Genomic DNA, 24,277 nt, shown 5'->3' with positions numbered 1-24,277 from the left:
AGCAGGCATTCCAGGCACAGAAAAGGAGTCCTGGTGGTGCAGTGGTTAAGTGCTTGGTTGCTAATCAAAAGGTTAGAGGTTTGAACCCACTAGCTGCTTCAGGGGAGAAAGATGTGGCAGTCTGCTTCGGTAAAGATTTACAGCCTTGGAAACACTATGGGGCAGTTCTGCTCTATCCTATAGGGGTTCTAAGAATCAGCATCAACTCAGTGGCAACAGGTTTGGTTTTGAGTTTATTATTCTTGTACCAAACCCACATTGTTACCACTGGTCTGCCTTAAAATGCTTGGGTATTTGCTAAATATGCGTCTCTCCAGAGGCAATGCTGCTTTGAGATTAGATCTCAGGTTGTTGGCTATAAAGAAGAGTGTGGCATTAATAATGTTTTCCTCCAACTTCCAACACACATGCTAACTATGTATTCCCTCCCCCAGCTCCAACTCCTGCACAGAGGCAGCCTGACCCCCACATTTACCTGTCTTGCTTTGGCCTTGGGAATCCAGGATTCAGCCTTTGCTTCTCAGATGTGCCCTTTGATAGAACTACTTTTCCTTGCCATTCCAGCTGATGTTCTCCTAGACCTTGGCCGGTGTCCAAACCCTCATTTTTCTCCCTGCCTGGAGAGGTGGAGCAGCACTCTGTAAATTATGTACCAGCTTTATGGTTCTTGAGCAGCCTGGGGACCCATTTTGTTTATGCGTAGGTAAATTATTTAGCAATGGTGGTGTAAATGGTTCAGAGGTGATGGTGAAAAACCGACTTTAGAATGAGCCTGTCTTGGGGAAATTTAGCGGACCTTGGTGTGCAGTGGGGCCCAGGTCCAGGGTAGAGTTATGCATGCCTCACTTCCTCCCTGGAACCTGTGGGCTGCATATCCTGGCCTGTCTTCAGACCTTGCCCCTCATTAATGATTGTTGTGAGTCGAATTACGTTCCCTTAAAAGATATATTCAAGTCTTAGTTCCCAATATCTCTGAAAGTGACCTTATTTGAAAATCAGGTTTATGTAGGTACTCCTAGTTGTTGTTGTTTTAGGTGCCATCGAATTGGTTGCAACTCACAGCAACCCTATGTACAACAGAACGAAACACTGCCCAGTCCTGTGCCATCCTCACAATCATTGCTATGTTTGAGTCCATTGTTGCAGCCTCTGTGTCAATCCATCTTGTTGAGGGTCTTCCTCTTTTTCACTGACTCTGTACTTTACCAAGCGTGATGTCCTTCTCCAGGGACTGGTCCCTCCTGATAACATGTTCAAGGTATGTGAGATGAAGTCTTGCCATCCTTGCTTCTAAGGAGCATTCTGGCTGTACTTCTTCCAAGACAGATTTGTTCATTCTTCTGGCAGTCCATGGTATATTCAATATTCTTAGCCAACACCATGATTCAAAGGCGTCAGTTCTTCGTTCTGCCTTATTCATTGTCCAGCTTTTGAATGCATATGAGGCCATTGAAAACACCATGGTTTGGGTCAGGTGCACCTTAGTCATTTGAGTGCGTGGTAATCTCTTTATGACTGGTATCGCTATAAGAAGAGAAGAGACACAGACAGGCAAATGCACAGGGAGAACACCATGTGATGATAGAAGCTGAGGTTGGAGTTATGCTGCCACAAGGTCCAGGAATACCTGGGACCACCAAAAGCTACAAGAGACAAGGAAGAATTCCTCCTTTAGAGCCTTCTAGGAGAGCAGGACCCTGCTGATGCCTTGATTTTGGCCTTCTAACCTCAAGCACTGTGAAAGAATAAATTTCTGCTATTTTAAGCCACCTGGTTTGTGGTTCTTAGTTATGGCAGCCCTAGGAAACAAATACAATAATCATTATATTTTAAAATCCACTATCTCATTTGGTGCTTGCCTCACCTATGCAAGCTTCATATCTGCAGGGTGCAAAACCAGTTGCCATCAACTCGATTCTGACTCATGGTGACCCCATGTATATCAGAGAAGAACTGTGATCCACAGGGTTTTCAAGGACTTGTTTTTTGGTAGTAGATCACCAGGCCTTTCTTCTGAGATGCCTTTTGGTGAACTCTATCCTCCAACCTTTCAGTTAGCAGCCAAGTGCATTAACTGTTTATACCATCCATAAACTCCTCTGCAGGGTAGAGAGGTTTAAGATAATGTGATCTAGTGAAGGGAACTGGATCTAGCCAGGATTGGGTTTGAGTCCAGCTGTTTTAACCTTTCTAGGCCTCAGTTGAAGCCCTGGTGGTGCAGTGGTTAAGAGCTTGGTTGCTCACCATAGGTTGGCCATTCAAATCTACTAGCTGCCCCTTGGAAACCCCATGTGGCAGTTCTATACTGTCCTGTAGGATTGCTATGAGTCGGAATAGCAAAGAGTTTGGTTTGGTGTGCCTAATAGAAGACATGTGGCTAAAACAGACTCCTTAATCTCCCACCCCCACCCTATAGACAAAGCTGCCCTGGAATACTATTCTCCATCTTGGGACACAAGAGCACCATTTACATGTTTCCTAGTTCTGTCTGCTCTGCCTCCAACACATATACCTGATTAGGCCCCTCTCACCTGCTCCTCTGCTGTTCCCTGGCAAAGCCTCCATCAGTCAGTTGTATCACTGAAAAGCCTCCTCACTCTTCTCCTGGGTGTGCTTTCACCCCTCCTGGCCTATTTCAACCCCGCAGAGCAGTCAAAGAGGTTGCTAAAAAAATCAATAAAAATAAATCAGATAATTTCATGACAACCCTCTGATGGATGCTCACTGCTCTTAAAATAAAACCCATTGTCTTTCTCTCACCCACAGGCTCTACGTGAGCTGGCCTCTGCCCACCTTTCCCTTCTCATCACCAACCCCTGGGACTTCATGAACATTCAGATGTGTCCCCCTTAAGGGTCTTGATGCTTCCTGACCCCTCTTCCTGCACTGATCCACTCTGGCTTCCCTGGCTCCATTTCAACACCCAGATATCTGGTGCAACTCCACAGGGACTTCCTTGACAACCTAAAGAGCTACCTCTCCAGCCACATGGTAGCTGCCTGATTTTCTTCGTGCCATTCATCCATAGCTTCAATTATGCTATTTAGCTGTGTGTGGTTTACTCACTGTCACACCCACCAGGAAGGTGCTCCTGGAAGGATGAGGCCTTGTCGGTCTTGTTCACCACGGTAGCCCCAGGTAGGTTGTCAAATAAAATACAGGATGCTCAGTTAAATATGACTTTAAGATCAATGAAAATGAACTTTTTAACTAAATATGTCCCATATAGTAGTATGGACATAATTAAACTTAAAAAAAAAAAAGATAGCCCTTTAATTTTATTTGCTAAATAAGGTCACCCTGGTTGTAGGGGAAACCCTGGTGCTGTAGTGATTAAGTGCTATGGCTCCTAACCAAAGGGTCGGCAGTTGGAATCCACCAGGTGCTCCTTGGAAACTCTATAGGGCAGTTCTACTCTGTTCTATAGGGTCGCTATGAGTCGGAATAGACTCGATGGCACTGGGTTGGGTTAGCTCTAGGAAGCAGTCCTGGTGGTACAGTGGTTAAGAGCTTGGTTGTTAATCAAAAGGTTAGCAGTTCTAATCTATCAGCCACTCCTTAGAAATCCTATGGAGCAATTCTACTTTGTCCTATAGGGCCACTATGAATGGGAATCAACTTGACGGCAAAGGTTTTGGTATTTTTACTAGCTCTAGGACTGGCGCTTAGCTCTAGGATGCTTAATAAATATTTGATGGAGTCCCTGAGTAGTACAAATGGTTAATGCTCTTGGTTGCTAGTTGAAAGGCTGAGGGTTCAAGTCCACCCAGATGAGCCTTGGAAGAAAGTCCTGCTGATCTACTTCTGAAAAATCACCTATTGAAAACCCTATGGAGCACACCCATTGAAAACCCTATGGAGGAAAAACTCTGACACACATGGGGTCTGCATGAGTCAAAGTTGACTCGATGACTACTGGTTTTAAAAAAATATTTGTTGAAGAACGCTTTGGCCTGCCATTTTCTTCTTTGTGGTACTGTGGCCTCACCACCTAGTGGGGAAGACATATGGAATTTGCATGATACAGCTGTGCAAAATGGAGCTGGAGGCCATTTAGAGGAAGCTTGGAATAAATGTTGGGAAGACCACACCTGACCAACTTTTCATTCTTATCGAGGTAGAATGTTTAGGTGCCTGTGTAGACACATCAATGGTTCAAATAAATGACATCTACTATGAGGATCTGACACCTAAGCATATTGAAGAAACTATGGATGAGCTGGAGGCTGGCAAAATTCCAAAACCTGGGTCAAGGAGTGGATGCTTCTCTTGTGAGCCAGTTAGTGGTTTTACCTCTTTGAACCACCCAAAGGACCTGGCTTTGGTGTACACGCAGGCCTTTAATTTATATTCAACTGTATGTTTGTCCTATGTCACTGAAGAAGTAAAATATGCCTCTCCTGTCTACATAAACTTACTTTTTATATTAAAAAAAATCATTGAATAAATCAAGGAAGATAGAAAAAAGAAAAGAAAGAAAGAGAATGACTGAATTATGGAAGATGGTCATAAAACAAAACGTGCAGACTGAGTTCTAGTGCCCCATCATCTTCATGTTTCTGTGCCTTGCCAATGCCTGGCATGTGATAGGTGCTCAGAGGAAGTGGGCTGGGTGAATTAAGGGGAGAGGGTTATTAAATGTGTTTTCCTCTCCATATCATATTGTCAGTCTTATTTTGAGGTTGAAGAAACTGAGGGTCAGAGTGTCAGTACCTTCTCCAAAGTCAAGATGCTAGGATTAGCACTTCAGCAGAACACAGGAGAAAGTGACCCTTGAAATGTGGTTTAAACCAATAGAAACTTATATCCTTGTCACATGAAACAAGCTAGTGTGAAGGCAGTCTAGGACCTGTTGGTGGCTCCAAGGCTAGGCTTCTATTTTTCTTCCTCCACTATTCTTACAGGCAGCTTCTAACCTCAAGTTTAGTCCATGGTGCTAAAATGGCTGCTGGACAGCCAGTCATTGCATTTACATTCCAGGCAGGCTGCAGGTGGAAGCAGGGGAGGACAGAAGATCACTCATCTTAAAGAAACCTCCTTTAAGAAACCTCCCTGAAAGTCCCTCATAACATGTCCCCTTGCATCTCACTAGTTGGAATGTTATCCCATGACCACTCCTACTTGCAAGGGAGCTGGAAATGTAGTCTTTATCCCAGACCGTGAATGCAAACTTTATTTCGGTGGTCATATAGGCTCAGTTAAACACTGGGGCCTGCACTTAAAAGAAGGGGAGGATGGATGCTGGGGAGTCATGAACAACCTCTGCCGCAGCTAAAGAGCATCAGAAAGACTCCTGGGGGTATCCTTGCACTGCTGCCCCTTATGCCATCTCCACTGCCCCGTGATGGCCTTGCAGGTGTGAGAACCAGGATTTGCACCTCTGCCTCCTGGCTACATGACTCAAGAGAATGCCCTTTCACTGCTGAGGCTTCTCTCGTGTTGATTGGTGCCTGCATGAAGTAGGCCAGAGCCTGGAATGATACCTTTGTGTAATCTGAGACTTTTCCTGTATCAAAGAAGTTGTAGATGTGCAAGTCAGGAGACATGAGAGAAGAGGGTTTGGGCATACCCAGAAGCCATTTATATTTCTGGAACTAAACGTGGAGACCAAAGTAAGGACAGGATGGTGTTAGACAGTCAGACAAAGGTCGAGTAATGAGAGGTTCTACGAGTCTGACCCATTGTTCCAGATTCCTAACAGATCTCAGCAGGTTGGAGTGAGTGATGGTCTGTGCATATTCTTGTCCATGGAAGGCAAGGATTCTACCACTGAAAAGTAATGCCCCCTAGTCTGAGGGGCATAAGGTAGATTGTAACAGGAATCAACTATCCTGGATTTGAGTCCAAGAGAAAACCAACAGGATAGTGACATGACTTAACATCGGCAGAATAAATAATGATTGAGGCACTTTAATTGGCAGTAATATAAGACTTACATAATAAGAAGATATTTCATCTTAGCCTTTATTAATAGGATTCCCTGGGGACATGCAAACGGTTAAATGTGCAACTACTAACTTAAAGGTGGGAGATTCAAATCTACCTGAAGGCACCTCTGAAGAAAAGCCTGGCAATCTCCTTCCAAATGTTCACAGCCTTGAAATTCCTTTGGAGCACAGTTCTACTCTGCAACACATGAGGTCGCCATGAGTCAGAATCAAGACAGCAACTGGTATTGGAGTATTAATTGTTGTTGTCGTTAGGTGCTGTTGAGTCAGTTCTGACTTATAGTGACCTTATGTACAACAGAATGAAACGCTGCCCCATCCCATGCCATCCTCACAATCATTGTAATGCTTGATCCCATTGTTGCAGCCACTGTGTCAATCCATCTTGTTGAGGGTCTTGCTTTTTTTTGCTGATCCTCTACTTTACTAAGCATGATGTCCTTCTCCAGGGACTGATCTCTTCTGATAACATGTCCAAAGTATGTGAGACAAAGCCTCACTATCCTTGCTTCTAAGCAGCATTTTGGTTGTACTTCTTCCAAGACAGATTTGTTTGTTCTTTTGATAGTTCATGGTATATTCAATATTAATAGAAGCACAGAATTTAAATGAAGGAGGTGAGAGTCATGCCCTATTTTACACAGATCACGCCTGTAATATAAATTTCATTTCTGGGCTTTATACTTCAAAGGGAAAATGACAGATCAGAATTTTAAAAGGAGAGTAACCAGGATGGGGTTGAAGAGCCTATTTAACATTTCTATCAATAACTTTAGAGCCCTGGTGGTACAGTGGTTAGGAATTCAGCTGCTCACCAAAGATCAGCAGTTTGAATTCACCAATCGCTTCTTGGAAACCCTATAGGGTACTTCTACTCTGTCCTATAGGGTCACTATGAGTCAGAATCGACTTGACAGGAATGGGTAGGTATCAATCACTTGAGTCAGGCATACTTGTCAAATTTGTAGATTAGTCTTACAGATGTAGCAAAAAGAGTGACTGACAGAATTAGTCAAGAACAATGGGCCAAAGTCAACACATGAAATTGAAAATGGATTAAGGTAAAGTCGTGAACTTTGGTCAAGCAATGAATCCAACTGGGCAAGAAGAGCATGAGGGAGACCTGGGGGAACAGCTGTTCAAACAACCAAGATTTTAGTTTGCAGTGGACCCACTCAAAGTACCGGTGTGTCTCTTGGTAGGTCCAGGGGCCAATGGGATGGTAGGCTGACAAGGGGTCTCTGGGCAATGCTGTCATTTATGCCTTCTTTCCAGGGCAGGGGTTTGACCTGGGCTTTTGAGTTCAGGTGCACGAAGTGCTCCCATAGTTTACTGGGCTTGGGGAGGCTGACTCATGCTAACAATGTTGAAAATGGTTTAAAGGTAAAGTTGTGAATTTTGCTCAAGCAATCCAATTAGGCACGAAGAGATTGAGGGATGTTTACAGAAGACTGATGCATAATAACTGATGTGAAGTGTATTGATTTTCACCATGAAATATACTTGTTAGGTACCATATACCAGATCAGGAAAACTACATGGGAAACCAAATAATACTCCTAAGGTTTTTTTAAGGAGACGAAATTGAAAAGAGGGGTATGAGTTGTGTGATAGGAATGCTTGAAGGCATATTAGGAAAGCCCAATGCATCCATCTTTCTAATGCGGTAGTACTCACATTGTGAACATCTTCTAGATAATCTCTAGATAACTCAGTTGCAGTCAACTTTTATAGGAATGGAAATGGTTTTGTCTCTTTAAGGTGACTTGGCAGAGTTCTCTTTTGGCCTTTTATTTGTGTAAATACACTACAGCTCTCAGGAGACAATCTTATTTCCCTTTTCTTTTAGTACTTGTGGCTCACCACACTGATCTTTGCTTTATTTTAGGGCCCAAGGGTGGCATGGGAATGGGAGACTGACCTTGAAGGGTTATGCAGGCTCATTAAGCCCACACTGATGTCAACTCTCAGCAAACCTCAAGGTCACTGTGCCTGAGGCATTTCTCTGGCAGAAAGAAACCTTTCCAAACCCTTCTTTTGAATCGTCTATCCTTCAGGAACAGACTCTCACATGCCTCAATCAGCCCCTGTACTACTCCAGCCTCCCGGGGACAAATACAAATAATCCCAAGGCATCTAGTTTGGACTCTTTCCCAGGCTCTTGTTTCCCAGTGGGGGGCCATATGTATTCATTCACAAATCCAAAGGGATTCCTCATTGCATCCTCTGTTTATCAATGTTCTTGTCACATCTCCTCTAGGAGTTCATCGTATCAGGCAGGGTCCCAGCAAGAAACAGATGGCATGCTCATATCAGGAAAATTTGAGAAGAATTTAATAGAGGACTATTTACAAAGCTGTGAGCAGGGATTAGGGAAACAGCAAGGAATAGAACAATACCACAGGGCTATGAACTACGTCTCACATATTTTGGACATGTTGTCAGGAGGGATCAGTCCCTGCAGAAGGACATCATGCTTGGTAAAGTGGGGGGTCAGCAAAAAAGAGGAAAACCCTCGACGAGATAGATTGACACGGTGGCTGCAACAATGGGCTCAAGCATAACGATGATTTTGAGGATGGCGCAGGACCCGCCAGTGTTTTGTTTCACTGTACATAGGGTGGCTATGAGTCAGAACCGAGTCGATAGCACCAAACAACAACAATGAATTTCAGTTGCCACCTGTTGGCTTCAAAGGCTTGAGAGAGGAAGGAGAACCCAGAGACAGAGAAATCTATAAGGAATGACCTCTCATCTTTGACATGTGAGGCATTGGTGATTCAGTGGTAGGAGTCTCATCTTCCACGCTGGAGACCTGGATTCAATTCCTGGCTAATACACCTCAAGCACATCCACCTCCTGTCAGTGGAGGCTTGTGTGTTGCTATGATGTTGAACAGATTTCAGCAGATCTTCCAGACTAAGATGGACTAGGAAGAAAGGCCTGGTGATCTGCTGAAAATCAGCCAATGATCTGATCTGCCACCATCATGGGGATGGTGTAGGACCAGGCAGTGTTTCCTTCAGTTGCACATGACTTCACCATGAGTAGAGGGCTGACTCTATGACAGTGATCAACAACAACACATCTTTGATATAACCAGCCATGGGAGCCCTTGGGTATGGTAATAAATGCTGCACCTTTACTCGCTTCTCTCTTCCAGTCTGCTGCTGGTGCATCCCACTGGCCAAACCCAACTGAAAGTCAGTGAACAAAGGAGCCTAATGATGTAGTCCAAAGGGTTCAGCATGCCAGAACACAACAGGATGGACAAAGAAAGTGATAAGCTTTGGAGGAGAAAATGGAAGAATCCAGCAAAGCTGCTTATGGCTGGATTTTGTTGTCAACACCCTTGTTTTCTTAGCATTCCACCTTGCACATAGCAGTTTGCTTGATCATGGGTTTCTCTAGATTAGAGGCCTGGTCTTTGAATTCTGCATTCTAGGACCCAGCCCAGTGCCCACAAAATGCTCCATAAATGTTTGTGGTATAACTGGTGAGTGAATGAATGAATCAATACTGAATTGAGCTTAGTGAGGACTTGCCCTTATTTTTCCTAATTGCTGCTTGAGTCGGAATCGACGACAGCGCTGGGTTTTGGGTAGGGCTCTCCCTGGAGGCCACCACTTTTCTGCCTCATCCGTCTGCTGAAGAACCAGTTCCAGTGGTTGAGTTTCTATATCAACCTCCAGTATCTGGGGCTGACCCTCGATAGGATTCTCTGAGTCTTTGCTTCTATACTAGGCGTGCTGACAAGGAGCTCTTGCCTCTAGCACAGACTTTGCTTTCTGGGATGTGTCACTTTTCAGCAAGAAGACATTCTGTACCAGATGCTTAGCTTGTGTCCTCCTGCCAGGACAAAGCCTTCTCTGCTCATTTTAGCCAGATGGGGTTGCTTGCTCCCTGCTGTACTTCCATCTTGATTAACCGTTAAACAAATATCTATTTCCTTATCTATCATGTTCTAGGTAGGTACTGTGCTAAACCAGTTGCTGTTGGAGTCAACTCGAACTTATGGTGACCTCATGTGTGTCAAAACAGACTGTACTCCTTGGGGTTTTCAATGGCTAATTTTTTCAGTAGATTACCAGGGCTTTCTTTAAAGGTGCCTCTGGGTGAACTTGAACTTCCAATCTTTTGGTTAGCAGCTGAACACGTTAGCAGCTGAACAGGTTAGAAGCTGCACCACCCAAGGACTCCTTGGCATTGTGCTAGGATCTGAGAATGTCCAGGTAGATAAGACATAGTTCTGACTCCTCAGACAGCTTCAGTTCAAAAGTCCCTGAGTGGTGCAAATGGTTTGTGCTTGGCTACTATCCAAAAGGTCGACAGCTCAAATCTACTCATAGGTGCTACTGAAGAAAAGCCTGGTGACCTACCTTGATAAGGTTGCAGTTGTTGTTAGGTTCCGTCGAGTCTGTTCCAACTCAGCGACCCTATGTACAACAGAATGAAATACTTCCTGGTCTTGCACCATTCTTACAATCGTTATGCTTGAGCCCGTTGTTGCAGCCACTGCGTCAATCCATTTCATTGGGGGTCTTTCTCTTTTTTGCTGACCCTCTGCTTTATGAAGCATAATGTCTTTCTCATAAGTTTACAGCCTTTGAGAAAATCCTATAGGGTGCTGTTCTACTTTGACACAAAGATGGACTCGATGGCAATGGGCTCAAGAAGCATAACAACAAAGTACAATGCACGTACCTTGAGTGGATTTTGGATTAAACAAAAAACAATTTCTAAAAGGAAATTTGAAAAAAGGGCTGAAGGCCAGAAGGAAAAAGACAAGAAATATATAGTTATTACACAGTGTGGTAAGAATTATGATGCAGGTAAATAGGGCACTGTGGGAGCATGGATGAGAAGCACTTAGCCCAACCTGGAGGTTCAAGAAATGCTTTCTGGAGGAGATAGCACCTGATCTTGTACGGTGGGAAAGTGCTAGACAACAGAAAGGGTGAAATATGTTCCAAGCCAAGTGAAGAGTATGATCAAAATGACAGATGTCTGGCACAGCATAATGCGTGTGGGGAAATCTGAACTAATCTATAACATTAATGATAAAATCTATGGCATAGATGGGTGGGAGTGCAGACTGGAGGGGGAGGTAGGGAGGAGGACATGGAGGGCTTTGTATGGTGGGCTAAGTAATTAGCAGGACTGTGACTAGGGTTGAGGCAAATGAGACAATTGCTTCAAATACAAAATTTAAAGGGCTCCCCAACACTCAGTAATCAAGATAAATATATTTTAATTCAATACTTTTTTTGAAAAAAATTAATGCAAACATCTGTGATGAAAAATTATCACAATTTTAATTAAAGATGGAATCAGTATTACTGTTTTTTTTTTTTTTCTTTTGATTGAGGGTCCAATGTGGCACAGCTTGACACTATCAGTTGGCAAATCTCATACAGTGTCCAGGAGCATGAGGAACAAGATGGCGGGATGATTGATGACTTCAGTATTGAACGTGGGTGAGCTGGGTTGTTTGTGAGGCACCCAGAAAATTATAAGCCACTAGCTTATTATTAAATCGTGCCATGCCCCTTCTTAAACCTTCAGTGGCAGACCACTGCTCTAAAAATAAATCTCAGTGCCCCTGCTGTGATCTCTCAGGCCCTAGATGGGGCTTCTGCTGGCCTCTCCAGCTTCATCAAATTCATTCTCCCTCTTCTCCCATCAGCTCAGCTACTCAGGCCTCCTTTTGGCTCCTGGAACACGCCAAGGAGTGTCTTCTCCCAAGGACTTAACAGTAGTTCTTTCTTCTGCCAGCATTAAGATATTATTTATCTTTTCAACAAGTGGTGCTGAGATAACTGGATATGCACATGCCAAAAAATGAAGTTGTACCCCTACCTCACACCCTACATAAAAATAACTGAAAGTAAATCACAAACAACTGTAAGAATAAAAACTATAAAATTCTTAGAAGCAAACTGGACAAAGTCTCTATGATCTTGGATTAGGCAAAGATTTCTTAGATATGACATCAAAACCACAAATGATAAAAGAGAAGATTGATAAATTGGACTTTATCAAATTGAAAAACGTTTGTGCTTCTGAGAACATCATCAAGAAAGTGAGAAGACAACATTCAGGAAGGGAGAAAATATTTGAAAATAAAAAATCTGATGTTGTTGTTAAGTGCCTTTGAGTGGCTTCCAACTCATAGCGACCCTACATACAACAGAATAAAACAGCACCAGGTCCTATGCCATCCACACAATCATTGCTATATTTGAGCCCATTGTTGCAGTAGCTGTGTCAATCCATCTTGTTGAGGGTATTCCTCTTTTTAGATGACCTTCTACTTTACCAAGCATGATGTCCTTCTCCAGGGACTGTCCCCCCGATTACATGTTCAAGGTATGTGAGACGAAGTCTTGCCATCCTTGCTTCTAAGGAGTATTCTGGCTGTACTTCATCAAGACAGGTTTGTTCATTCTTCATGCAGCCCACAGTGTATTCAATATTCTTTGCCAACACCTTAATTGAAAGGCATAATTTCTTCTTCAGTCTTCCTTATTCATTGTCCAACTTTTGCATGCCTATGAGGTGATTGAAAATACCATGGAATGGTTCAGGCACAAGTTAGTCCTCTAAGTGATATCTGATAAGGAACTTGTATTCAGCATATATAAAGAACATTTACAACTAGTGATAATAATAAAAATATCAACAAGTAATCCAGTTAAAAGTTGGGCAAATGATTGAAATAGACATTTATCCAAAGAAGATATATGAATGGTTAATGAGCATGAGAAAAAATGCTCATAATTAGTCATTAGGGAAATGTAGATAAAAAACACAATGAGATATCACTTCACAGCCACTGTATAATAGCTATTATCAAAAAGACACACAACAACAATCTTGGCAGGGACGAAGAGAAATTGAAACCCTTATAAATTTGCTGGTGGGAATATAAAATGGTGCAGCCACTTTGGGAAGTAATTTGGCAGTTCCTCATAACATTAAACATAGATACCATGTGATCCAGCAATTCCACTCCTAGGTATCCTCCCAAGAGAAGGGAAAACATATATTCACATAAAACTTGTACGTGGATGTTCCTAAGAGCATTATTTATAATAGGCAAAAGTGAAAACAACCCAAACATTCATCAACTGACAAATGGATAAACAAAATGTGGTTTATCTATACAGTGGAAAATTGTTGTTATCAAGTCAGCTTCAACTCATAGTGACTTCAAGTATTGTAGACTATTTCCTTACCCTGTGCCATCTTCATGGAATACTAATCAGTCATAAAACGATATATGGTTTCATGATATGCTATGGTTGAACCTCGAACACTTTATGTTAAGTGAATGAAGCTATTCACAGAAGATCACATATTGTATAATTCAGCTTATATGGAACATTCAAAATTGGCAAATCTGTGGAGAGAGAAAGTAAATTAATGGTTGCCTAGACTTGGCAATTGACACCTATAATTTGGTGATTAGGTGTGACTACTAATGGATACAAAGTTTATTTTGGTGATAAAAAAATTAAAATTAGATTATAGTGATGGTTGTAAAATTCTAAAAAACTAAAAATTATGTCTCAATGAAATTGTTAAAACATATTATTTAGGAGGAGGCGGAGCCAAGATGGCGGCGGAATAGACAGATGCTTCCATTGAGCCCTTTTTACAACAAAGACCCAAAAAAAACAAGTGAAACAAGTATATTTGTGACAAACTGGGAGCCCTGAGCATCAAAGGCAAGCTCAGACAACGAACTGAGGGGCAGGGGGAGGAGGAGGCCGTTCAGAAGCGGGGAGGAGTTACCGGACCTGAATTGTGGGGAGCCCTCAGGCACCATTCCCAGAGTGGCGGAAGCGGCAGCAGTGGGCTGGTACTAGCAGTTTCCTCAGGGAGAAGCACCAGCCACACAGCCCCTCACACCTCCGGAACCTGAGGAGAAGGATGCTCTCGGCAAAAGCTAAGTACTTGTGTATATTTTACCGGGCCCCACCCCTGCACCCCCAAGCCAGCTTCAGTGGCTGAATCCCTGGGCCTGAGGTAGACCCTGGCGAGCACCTGGAGCCATCCTCCTGGCCTTGGGGAACGAAAAAATTTGCAACTGGGGGGAAAAGATAATTTGCTAGCTCTGTTAACTCAGGGAGCTCAGGACAAAAGTGGCTCCTGTCCAGGCATAAACCGACTGAGGACCTTGAGTGCTTTTCCCTTCTGAATAGACCTGTGTGGGCCTATTTCAGGAGAATAGGCATTGTTGGCAAACTCCGACCATTTCAGCTGTGCAGTGGAGAGGTGGGTGTTTGACATTTGGCATTGCTTTGCCTATTAAATAAGGTCCTCACCTACCCACATCAGGGACCTAAGGACTGGTGGCTCCACTTGGAATACCCAGCCACCCACAACAGGGGTCCCGGGATAACTGGTACCTCCCAGTCCTTACAACAAAAACTTTGGGTGCCCGTGGTCCCTCTGTGGAACCTACCCAGCAGCACGATCTAGGGAACAGAGACGTGTTTTCCTCAGAGACACTTGGGGATCCATTCTCAGCCCCCTGCCTTGTTCAGAGCGTGATCCCCCTGCTGAAATCAGATACCGGTATATACGCCAATCAGCCTTGCCCCTCTAAGACTGTAGGACAGAGCCTGTACCACACACTTCATATCAGCTAGCTGGAAACCTGAGCTGAATTCATACAAGAAAACTAAATGGACTCCTAGACTGATATACCTTATAACAGCACTAGCCAGCTGGGGACAGGACACCAGAGCTCCAAAGGTGAAAATAATCAAGCTAGCTCACTCAAGCAACCCATAGGGTCATACCAAAACAAAACAAAGCAAGGAGTTATGACACAGTAAGCAAGCTCGGAGACAATAGCCAATATCAAGTCACATAAAGAAACAGGCCATGATCATCTCAATGGGCTCTCAAAACAAAGAATCCAGGGATCTTTTAGATGAAAGTGCATTCCTGGAATTACCAGATGCAGAATACAAAAGTTTAATATACTGAACCCTTCAAGACAGCAGGAAGGAAATGAGGCAATATGCAGAATAAGACAAGGAACACACAGATAAAGCAAGTGAAGAAATCAGAAAAATTATTCAGGAACATAATGAAAAGTTTAATAAACTGGAAAAATCGATAGACAGCAATCAGAAATTCAGAAGATTAACAATAAAATTACACAATTAGATAACTCACAATTAGATAACTCAATAGAATAGAGGAGTGGAATTGAGCAAGTAGAAGCTAGAATTTCTGAACTCGAAGATAAATCACTTGGCACTGATATATTTGAAGAAAAATCAGATAAAAGTATTTTAAAAAATGAAGAGACCTTAAGAATCATGTGGGACTCCATCAAGAGAAATACCCTACGAGTGATTGGAGTACCAGAACAGGGAGGGGTAACAGAAAGTACAGAGAAAATTGTTGAGGATTTGTTGGCAGAAAACTTCCGTGATATTATGAAAGATGAGAAGATATCTATCCAAGATGCTCATCAAACTCCACATAAGGTAGATCTTAAAAGAAAGTCACCGAGACATATTATAATGAAGCTTGCCAAAACCAAAGGTAAAGAGAAAATTATAAGAGCAGCAAGGGATAAAAGAAAAGTCACCTACTAGGGAGAGCCAATAAGAATAAGCTCGGACTACTAGGCAGAAACCATGCAGGGAAGAAGGCAATGGGATGACATATTTAAAAAATTGAAGGAAAAAAATTGACTGCCAAGAATCATATATCCATCAAAACTGTCTCTTAAATATGAAGGTGAAATTAAGACATTTCCAAATAAACACAAGTTTAGGGAATTTGTAAAAACCAAACCAAACCTACAAGAAATACTAAAGGGAGTTCTTTGGTTAGAAAATCAATAATATCAGGTATCCATCCAAAACTAGAACAGTGGCCAGAGCAACCAGAAGTCAACTCAGACAGGGAAATCAATAAAAAGAAAGCAAGATTTAAAAAAAAGAAAAGCCCAACACAGGGTGACAGCGATGTTATTATATAAAAGAAGACAACATTAAAATAATAAAGAGGACTAAGAAATGTAATCATACACCTTCCATATGGAGAGGAAGATACGGCGATACAAAGAAATAAAAGTTATAAATTTAGAAAAATAGGGGTAAATAATAAGGAAACCACAAAGGAGACAAACTATCCTACTCATCAAAATAAAATACAAGGGAAAAATACAGACTCAGCAGAAACAAAATCAACAATAACAAATATGAGGAAAGGACAATATATAAAGAAAATCTACTTAGCCCATAAAATCAAGTGGGAAAAAGAAGCTGTCAACACACAAAAAAAGACATCAAAATGATAGCACTAAATTCATACCTGTCCATAATTACCCTGAATGTAAGTGGACTAAATGCAGCAATAAAGAGACAAAGAGTGGCAGAATGGATTAAAAAACAAGATCCGCCTATATGCTGCCTTCAAGAGACACACCTTAGACTTAGAGACACAAACGAACTAAAACTCAAAGGATGGAAAAAAAATGTATCAAGCAAACAATAATCAAAAAAGAGCAGGAGTGGCAATATTAATTTCTGACAAAATAGACTTTAAAGTTAAATCCATCAGAAAGGATAAGGAAGGACACTATATAATGATTAAATGGACAATACACCAAGAAGATATAACCGTATTAAATATTTATGCACCCAATGACAGGGCTGTAAGATACATAAAACAAACTCTATCAGCACTGAAAAGTGGGATAGATAGCTCCACAATAATAGCAGGAGACTTCAACACACCACTTTCGGTGAAGGACAGGACATCCGGAAAGAAGCTCAATAAAGACACGGAAGATCTCAATGCCACAATCAACCAACTTGACTTCGTACACTTATACAGAATACTCCACCCAACAGCAACCAACTATACTTTCTTTTCTAGTGCACGTGGAACATTCTCTAGAATAGACCACATATTAGGTCATAAAGCAAGCCTTAGCAGAATCCAAAACATTGAAATATTACAAAGCATCTTCTCTGACCATAAGGCCATAAAAGTGGAAATCAATAACAGGAAAAGCAGGGAAAAGAAATCAAACACTTGGAAACTGAACAATACCCTGCTCAAAAAAGACTGGATTATAGAAGACATTAAGGACAGAATAAAGAAATTCAGAGAATCCAATGAGAACGAAAACATTTCCTATCAGAATCTTTGGGACACAGCAAAAGCAGTGCTCAGAGGCCAATTTATATCAATAAGTGCACACATCCAAAAAGAAGAAAGAGCCCAAATCAAAGTACTATCCCTAGAACTTGAACAAATAGAGAGCAACAAAAGAAACCCACAGGCACCAGGAGAAAACAAATAATAAAAATTAGAGCTGAATTAAATGAAATGAAAAAAAAAAGAGAGAAAGCAGAAAAACAATTGAAAGAATTAACAAGACCAAAAGCTAGTTTTCTGAAAAACTCAACAAAATTGATAAACCATTGGCCAAACCGACAAAAGAAAAACAGGAGAGGAAACAAATAACCCGAATAAGAAATGAGATGGGCGATATTACAACAGACCCAACTGAAATTAAAAGAATCATATCAGGTTACCATGAAAAACCATACTCAAACAAATTTGAAAACCTAGAGAAATGGATGAATTCCTAGAAACACATTAGCTGCCTAAACTAACACAAACAGAGGTACAACAACTAAATAGACCCATAACAAAAAAAGAGATTGAAACGGTAATCAAAAAACTCCCAACAAAAAAAAAGCCCTGGTCCAGATGGCTTCACTGCAGAGTTCTACCAAACTTTCAGAGAAGACTTAACACCACTACTACTAAAGGTATTTCAGAGCATAGAAAAGGATGGGATACTACCAAACTCATTCTATGAAGCCACCATATCCCTGATACTAAAACCAGGTAAAGACACCACAAGAAAAGAAAATTATAGACCTATATCCCCCTTGAATGTAGATGCAAAAATCCTCGACAAAATTCTAGCCAAAAGAATTCAACAACATATCAAAAAAATAATTCACCATGACCAAGTGGGATTCATACCAGGTATGCAGGGATGGTTCAACATTAGAAAAACAATTAATGTAATCCACCACATAAATAAAACAAAAGACAAGAATCACATGATTTCATCAATTGATGCAGAAAAGGCATTTGACAAAGTTCAGCACTCATTCATGATAAAAACTCTCAGTAAAATAGGAATAGAAGGAAAATTTCTCAACATAATAAAGGGCATTTATACAAAGCCAACAGCCAACATCAGCCTAAATGGAGAGAGCCTGAAAACATTCCCACTGAGAGTGGGAACCAGACAAGGATGCCCTTTATCACCACTCTTATTCAACATTGTGCTGGAAGTCCTAGCCAAAGAAATTAGTCTAGATAAAGAAATAAAGGGCATCCAGATTGGCAAGGAAGAAGTCAAAGTATCTCTATTTGCAGATGACATGATCTTATACACAGAAAACCCTAAGGAATCCTCCAGAAAACTACTGAAACTAATAGAAGAGTTCAGCAGAGTATCGGGATACAAGATAAACATACAAAAATCAGTTGGATTCCTCTACACCAACAAAAAGAACATCAAAGAGGAAATCACCAACTCAATGCCATTTACAGTATCCCCCAGGAAGATAAAATACTTAGGAATAAATCTTACCAGAGATGTAAAAGACTTATACAAAGAAAACTTCAGTACACTTCTGCAAGAAACCAAAAGAGACATACATAAGTGGAAGAACATACCTTGCTCATGGATAGGAAGACTTAACATTATAAAAATGTCTATTCTACCAAAAGCAACCTATACATTTAATGCAATTCCAATCCAAATCCCAACGACATTCTTTAATGAGATGGAGAAACAAATCACCGATTTCATATGGAAGGGAAAGAGGCCCTGGATAAATAAGGGATTACTGAAAAAGAAGAACAAAGTGGGAGGTCTTACTTTACCTGATTTTAGAACCTATTATACTGCCACAGTAGTCAAAACAGCCTGGTACTGGGACAACAACAGATACATGGATCAGTGGAACAGAATTGAGAATCCAGACATAAATCCATCCACATATGAGCAGTTGATATTTGACAAAGGCCCCAAAACAGTTAAATGGGGAAAAGACAGTCTTTTTAACAAATGGTGCTGGCATAACTGGATATCCATCTGCAAAAAAATGAAACAAGGCCCATACCTAACTCCATGCACAAAAACTAACTCAAAATGGATTAAAGACCTAAATCTAAAATCTAAAATGATAAAGATCATGGAAGAAAAAAAGGGACAACGTTAGGAGCCCTAATCCATGACATAAACAGTATAAAAAACGTTATAAAGAACGTAGAAGAAAAACTAGATAACTGGGAGCTCCTAAAAATCAAACACGTATGCTCATCCAAAAAAAAAAAAAAATCATCCAAAGACCTCCCCAAAAGAGTTAAAAGACTACCTACAGACTGGGAAAAAGTTTTTAGCTATGACATTTCTAATCAGTGCCTGATCTGTAAAATCTACATGATACTGCAAAAACTCAACTGCATAAAGACAAATAACCCAATTAAAAAATCGGCAAATGATATGAATAGACACTTCACTAAAGAAGACATTCAGGTGGCTAACAGATATATGAGGAAATGTTCAAGATCATTAACCATTAGAGAAATGCAAATCAAAACTACAATGAGATTTCATCTCACTCCAACAAGGCTGGCATTAATCCAAAGAACACAAAATAATCAATGTTGGAGAGGCTGTGGAGAGATTGGAATACTTCTACACTGCTGGTGGGAATGTCAAATGGTACAACCACTTTGGAAATCAAGATGGCACTTCCTTAACAAGTTAGAAATAGAACTACCATAGGGTCCAGCAATCCCACTCCTTGGAATATATCCTAAAGAAATAAGAGCCTTTACACGAACAGATACATGCCCACCCATGTTTATTGCAGCACTGTTTACAATAGCAAAAACATGGAAGCAACCAAGGTGCCCATCAACAGATGAATGGAAGAATAAATTATGGTATATTCACACAATGGAATACTATGCATCGATAAAGAACAGTGAGGAATTTGTGAAACATTTCATAACACGGAGGAATCTGGAAGACATTATGCTGAGTGAAATTAGTCAGTTGCAAAAGGACAAATATTGTATAAGACCACTATTATAAGAACTTGAGAAATAGTTTAAACTGAGAAGAAAACATTCTTTTGTGGTTACGTGAGGGGGGAGGGAGGGAGGGAGGGTGGGAGAGGGGTATTCGCTAATTACATAGTAGATAAGAACTACTTTAGGCGAAGGGAAAGACAGCACACAATACAGGGGAGGTCAGCACAATTGGACTAAAAGGAAAAACATAAAAGCAGAGAAAAGAAAAAAAAAAGGAAAAAAAAGCATGTTATTTATCTTGATTAATGAGTGTTTTGGCAACTCTGTAATTTTGTGCCCAGTAAAAGTGCCTTACTTACCTGTTCATAGTTCAGGCCCTATGAATTAGGCTTCATCTTCTCTTTTCTAGGGAGCCTTTGAAGGGTTTTAAGCAGAAGATAGTCAAATTTACCTTTTGGATACGTGGCTTCAGCTACAGTGAGAGGGAAGGCAAGAGGTTGGCAAATCCAGTGTCAGGGACCCCAGCTGGGAAGTAATTATGAGAGAAAAGGAGATGAAATATTCTTGGACATGACATAGGGAATGTGTGGGGAGAGCTGGTTAGGAGTAGAAATTAAAAGAAGTTGGTGACTGGTAGGGAGACTTCTAGGACACCGCTAGGACTCTTCTGGGTCAGGTTGCTTGGCAAATCTCATACAGCATCCAAGAGCACAAGGAACAAGATAGTGAGGTGATGACTCCAGTCTTGAACATGGGTGAATCAGGTTGCTTGCGAGGCACCCAGGAAGTTATAAGCCACTAGCTCATTTTTAAATTATGCCATGCCCCTGCTTAAACCTTCTGTGGCAGCCCAGAGCTCTTAAAATAAATCTCGGTCCCCTGCTGTGACCTCCCAGGCCCTGCATGAGGCCTCTGCTGGCCTCTCCAACTTCATCTAATTTACTCTCCCTCTTCCTCCCTTGGCCCAGCTACTCAGGCCTCTTTTTGGCTCCTGGAACATGTTAGAGAGTGTCTTCATCTCCGGTACCTAATATTAGCTCTTTATTCTGCCCAGAATTTTCTTCCCTCAGTTCTTTTCCTGTCTGGTTTCTAATTTTTTTAGAGTTTTGCTGAACCATGAGGCCTTTCCCAACCTACCATCACCTGTCAGTTGGTCATACTGTGGTGGCTTGTGTGCTGTTCTGGTACTTGAAGCTATGTCATCATTATTTTAAATACCAGCAGGGTCATCCATGGTGGACAGGTTTCAGCAGAGCTTCTAGACTAAGACAAATTTGAAAGACCTGGTGATCTACTTCTGAAAATTAGTCAACGAAAGCCCTATGGATCACAACAGAATATTGACCCAAATAGTGCTAGAAGATGAGCTGCCTCATTTTTCTACAAAATAGCCAGGAGCCCTAGTGGTGCAGTGGTTAAAGCTCTGAGTTGCTAACTGAACATTCAGCAATTCTAACCCACCAGAGGCTCCTCAGGAGAAATAACGTGACAGTCTGTTCCCACAAAGATTAAAGACTCGGAAACTTTTTGGGGCAGTTCTACTCTGCTTATAGGGTCACCATGAGTAGGAATTGACTCAACAGCAATGGGTTTAGTTTGGTTTTGGTACAGAATGGCCAGAGACCTCTGGTGATGCAAAGGTTAAGTGCTTGGCTGCTAACTGAAAGGCTGGCAATTTGAACCCATCCAGCACCTCTTTGGGAGAAAGACCTGATTATTTGCTTCCCTAAAGAATATAGTCTAGAAAACCATATGGTGCAGTTTCACTCTTTTACATGGGGTCACTGTGAGTTGAAATTGACTCAATGGCATCTAACAAGAACAACAACACAATGCCCACAACAATGGACATTGTGAAGATGGTGCAGGACTGGGCAACATTTTGTACTGTTGTACATAAAGTTGCCATGAGTTGAAGCTAACTTGATTGACAGCAACTAGCAATAACATCCCCAACCTAACTAAAGAAGGTTTTCTTCCTTACTTTTCTATTGCTCCTGTAAAAAATTACCACAAACTTGGTGGCTTAAAACAACACAAATTTATTATTACTATTTTGTAGGTTGCAATTCTGATATAGGTCTCACTGGGCAAAATCAAGGTGTCAACAGGACTGTGTTTTGTTTTCTAAGAGGGGTTCTGTTTCTTTGCCTTTTCTAGCTTCGAGAGGCTACCTACATTCTTTGGTTCGTGGCATCCTTCCTCCATCTTTAAAACCAATGGCACTGTACCTCTCTGATAATTTTTCTGTAGACACGATCTCTAGAATCTCCTATTCTTCCTCTCCTTCCTACTTTTAAGGGCCCTGTGATTTTGTTGGATTCACTAGATAATTCAGTATAACTCTCCCTATAATAAGGTGGACTGATTAAACAAAAACAAAAACAAAAAAAAACAAAAAAAAAACCATTGCTGTCTAGTTAATTCTAACTTATAGTGATCCTATACGGCAGAGTAGAACTGCCCCATAGGGTTTCCAAGGACAGCCTGGTGAATTTGAACAGCTGACCTTTTGGCTAGCAGACTAACTCGTAACCACTATGCCACCAGGGTTTCCAAGGTCAACTATTTGGCAACGTTAATTTCATGTGCAACCTTAATTCCCCTTTGCCAAGTAACTTAACATATTCATAGTTTCAAGGGATTAGGGTGTGATCATCTTGTTGTTGTTAGGTGCCGTCAAGAGTCAGTTCGGACTCTTAGAGACTGTATGCGACCAAACCCTGTGCCGTCGAGCCGATTCCGACTCATAGCAACTGTATGCACAACAGAACAAAAAATTGCCAGGTTCTGCACTATCCTCACAATTGTTGCTATGCTTGAGCCCATTGTTGCAGCCACTGTATCAATCCACCTAGCCAAGTGTCTTCCTCTTTTTTGCTGACCCTCTACCTTACCAAGCATGATGTCCTTCTCCAGGGACTGATCCCTCCTGATAACATGTCCAAAGTATGCAAGATGTAGTCTTGCCATCTTTGCTTCTAAGGAGCATTCTGGTTGTACGTGGTCGTCTTGGGGGGCCATTTTTCTGCCTACTATATTCAGCTTCTTTCCTGTCTTTTCAATGACTTCTTGCTTTCTTCATGTATGAATAATATCAAGGACATCATACATGAAGAAAGCAAGAGGTCATTGAAAAGACAGGAAACAAAGAAAAGACCAAGACGGATGTCAGAGGAGACTCTGAAACTTGCCTACGAACATCGAGGACCTAAAGCAAAAGGAAGAAATGATGAAGCAAATGAACTGAACAGAAGATTTCAAAGGGGGGCTCGAAAAGACAAAGTAAAGTATTTTAATGACATGTGCAAAGAGCTGGAGATAGAAAACCAAAAGGAAAGACATGCTCGTTTCTGAAGCTGAAAGAACTGAGGAAAAAATTCAAGCCTCGAGTTGCAACAGTGAAGGATTCTATGGGGAAAGTATTAAATGACGCAGGAAGGATCAAAAGAAGTTGGAAGGAATACACAGAGTCATTATACCAAAAAGAATTAGTCCATGTTCAACCATTTCAAGAGGTGGCATATGATCAGGAACCAATGGCACTGAAGGAAGAAGTCCAAGCTGCTCTTAAGGCATTGGCAAAAAACAAGGCTCCAGGAATTGATGGAATATTGATTGAGATATTTCAGCAAACGGATACACCGCTGGAGGTGCTCACTCATCTATGCCAAGAAATATGGAAGACAGCTTCCTGGTCAACTGACTGGAAGCGATCCATATTTATGCCTATTCCCAAGAAAGGCGATCCAACCAAATGTGGAAATTATAGAACAATATCATTAATATTACACGCAAGCAAAATTTTGCTGAAGATCATCCAAAAACGGCTTCAGCAGTGTATCGACAGGGAAGTGCCAGAAATTCAGGCTGGTTTCAGAAGAGGATGTGGAACCAGAGATACCATTGTTGTTGTCAGATGGATCCTGGCTGAAGGCAGAGAATACCAGAGGGATGTTTACCGGTGTTTTATTGACTATGCAAAGGCACTTGACTATGTGGATCATAACAAATTATTGATTACATTGTGAAGAATGGGAATTCCAGAACACTTAATTGTGCTCTTGAGGAGCCTTTACATAGATCAAGAGGCAGTTGTTTGGATAGAACAAGGGGATACTGATTGGTTTAAAGTCAGGGAAGGTGTGCATCAGCATTGTATTCTGTCACCATACCTATTCGACCTGTATGCTGAGCAAATAATACGAGAAGCTGGACTT

The sequence above is a fragment of the Loxodonta africana genome, chromosome 5, assembly GCF_030014295.1.
Source record: "Loxodonta africana isolate mLoxAfr1 chromosome 5, mLoxAfr1.hap2, whole genome shotgun sequence".
In the NCBI taxonomy this organism is placed as follows: Eukaryota; Metazoa; Chordata; class Mammalia; order Proboscidea; family Elephantidae; genus Loxodonta; species Loxodonta africana.
The sequence above is the reverse complement of the archived record's forward strand: the minus strand, read 5'-3'. Positions refer to the sequence as shown.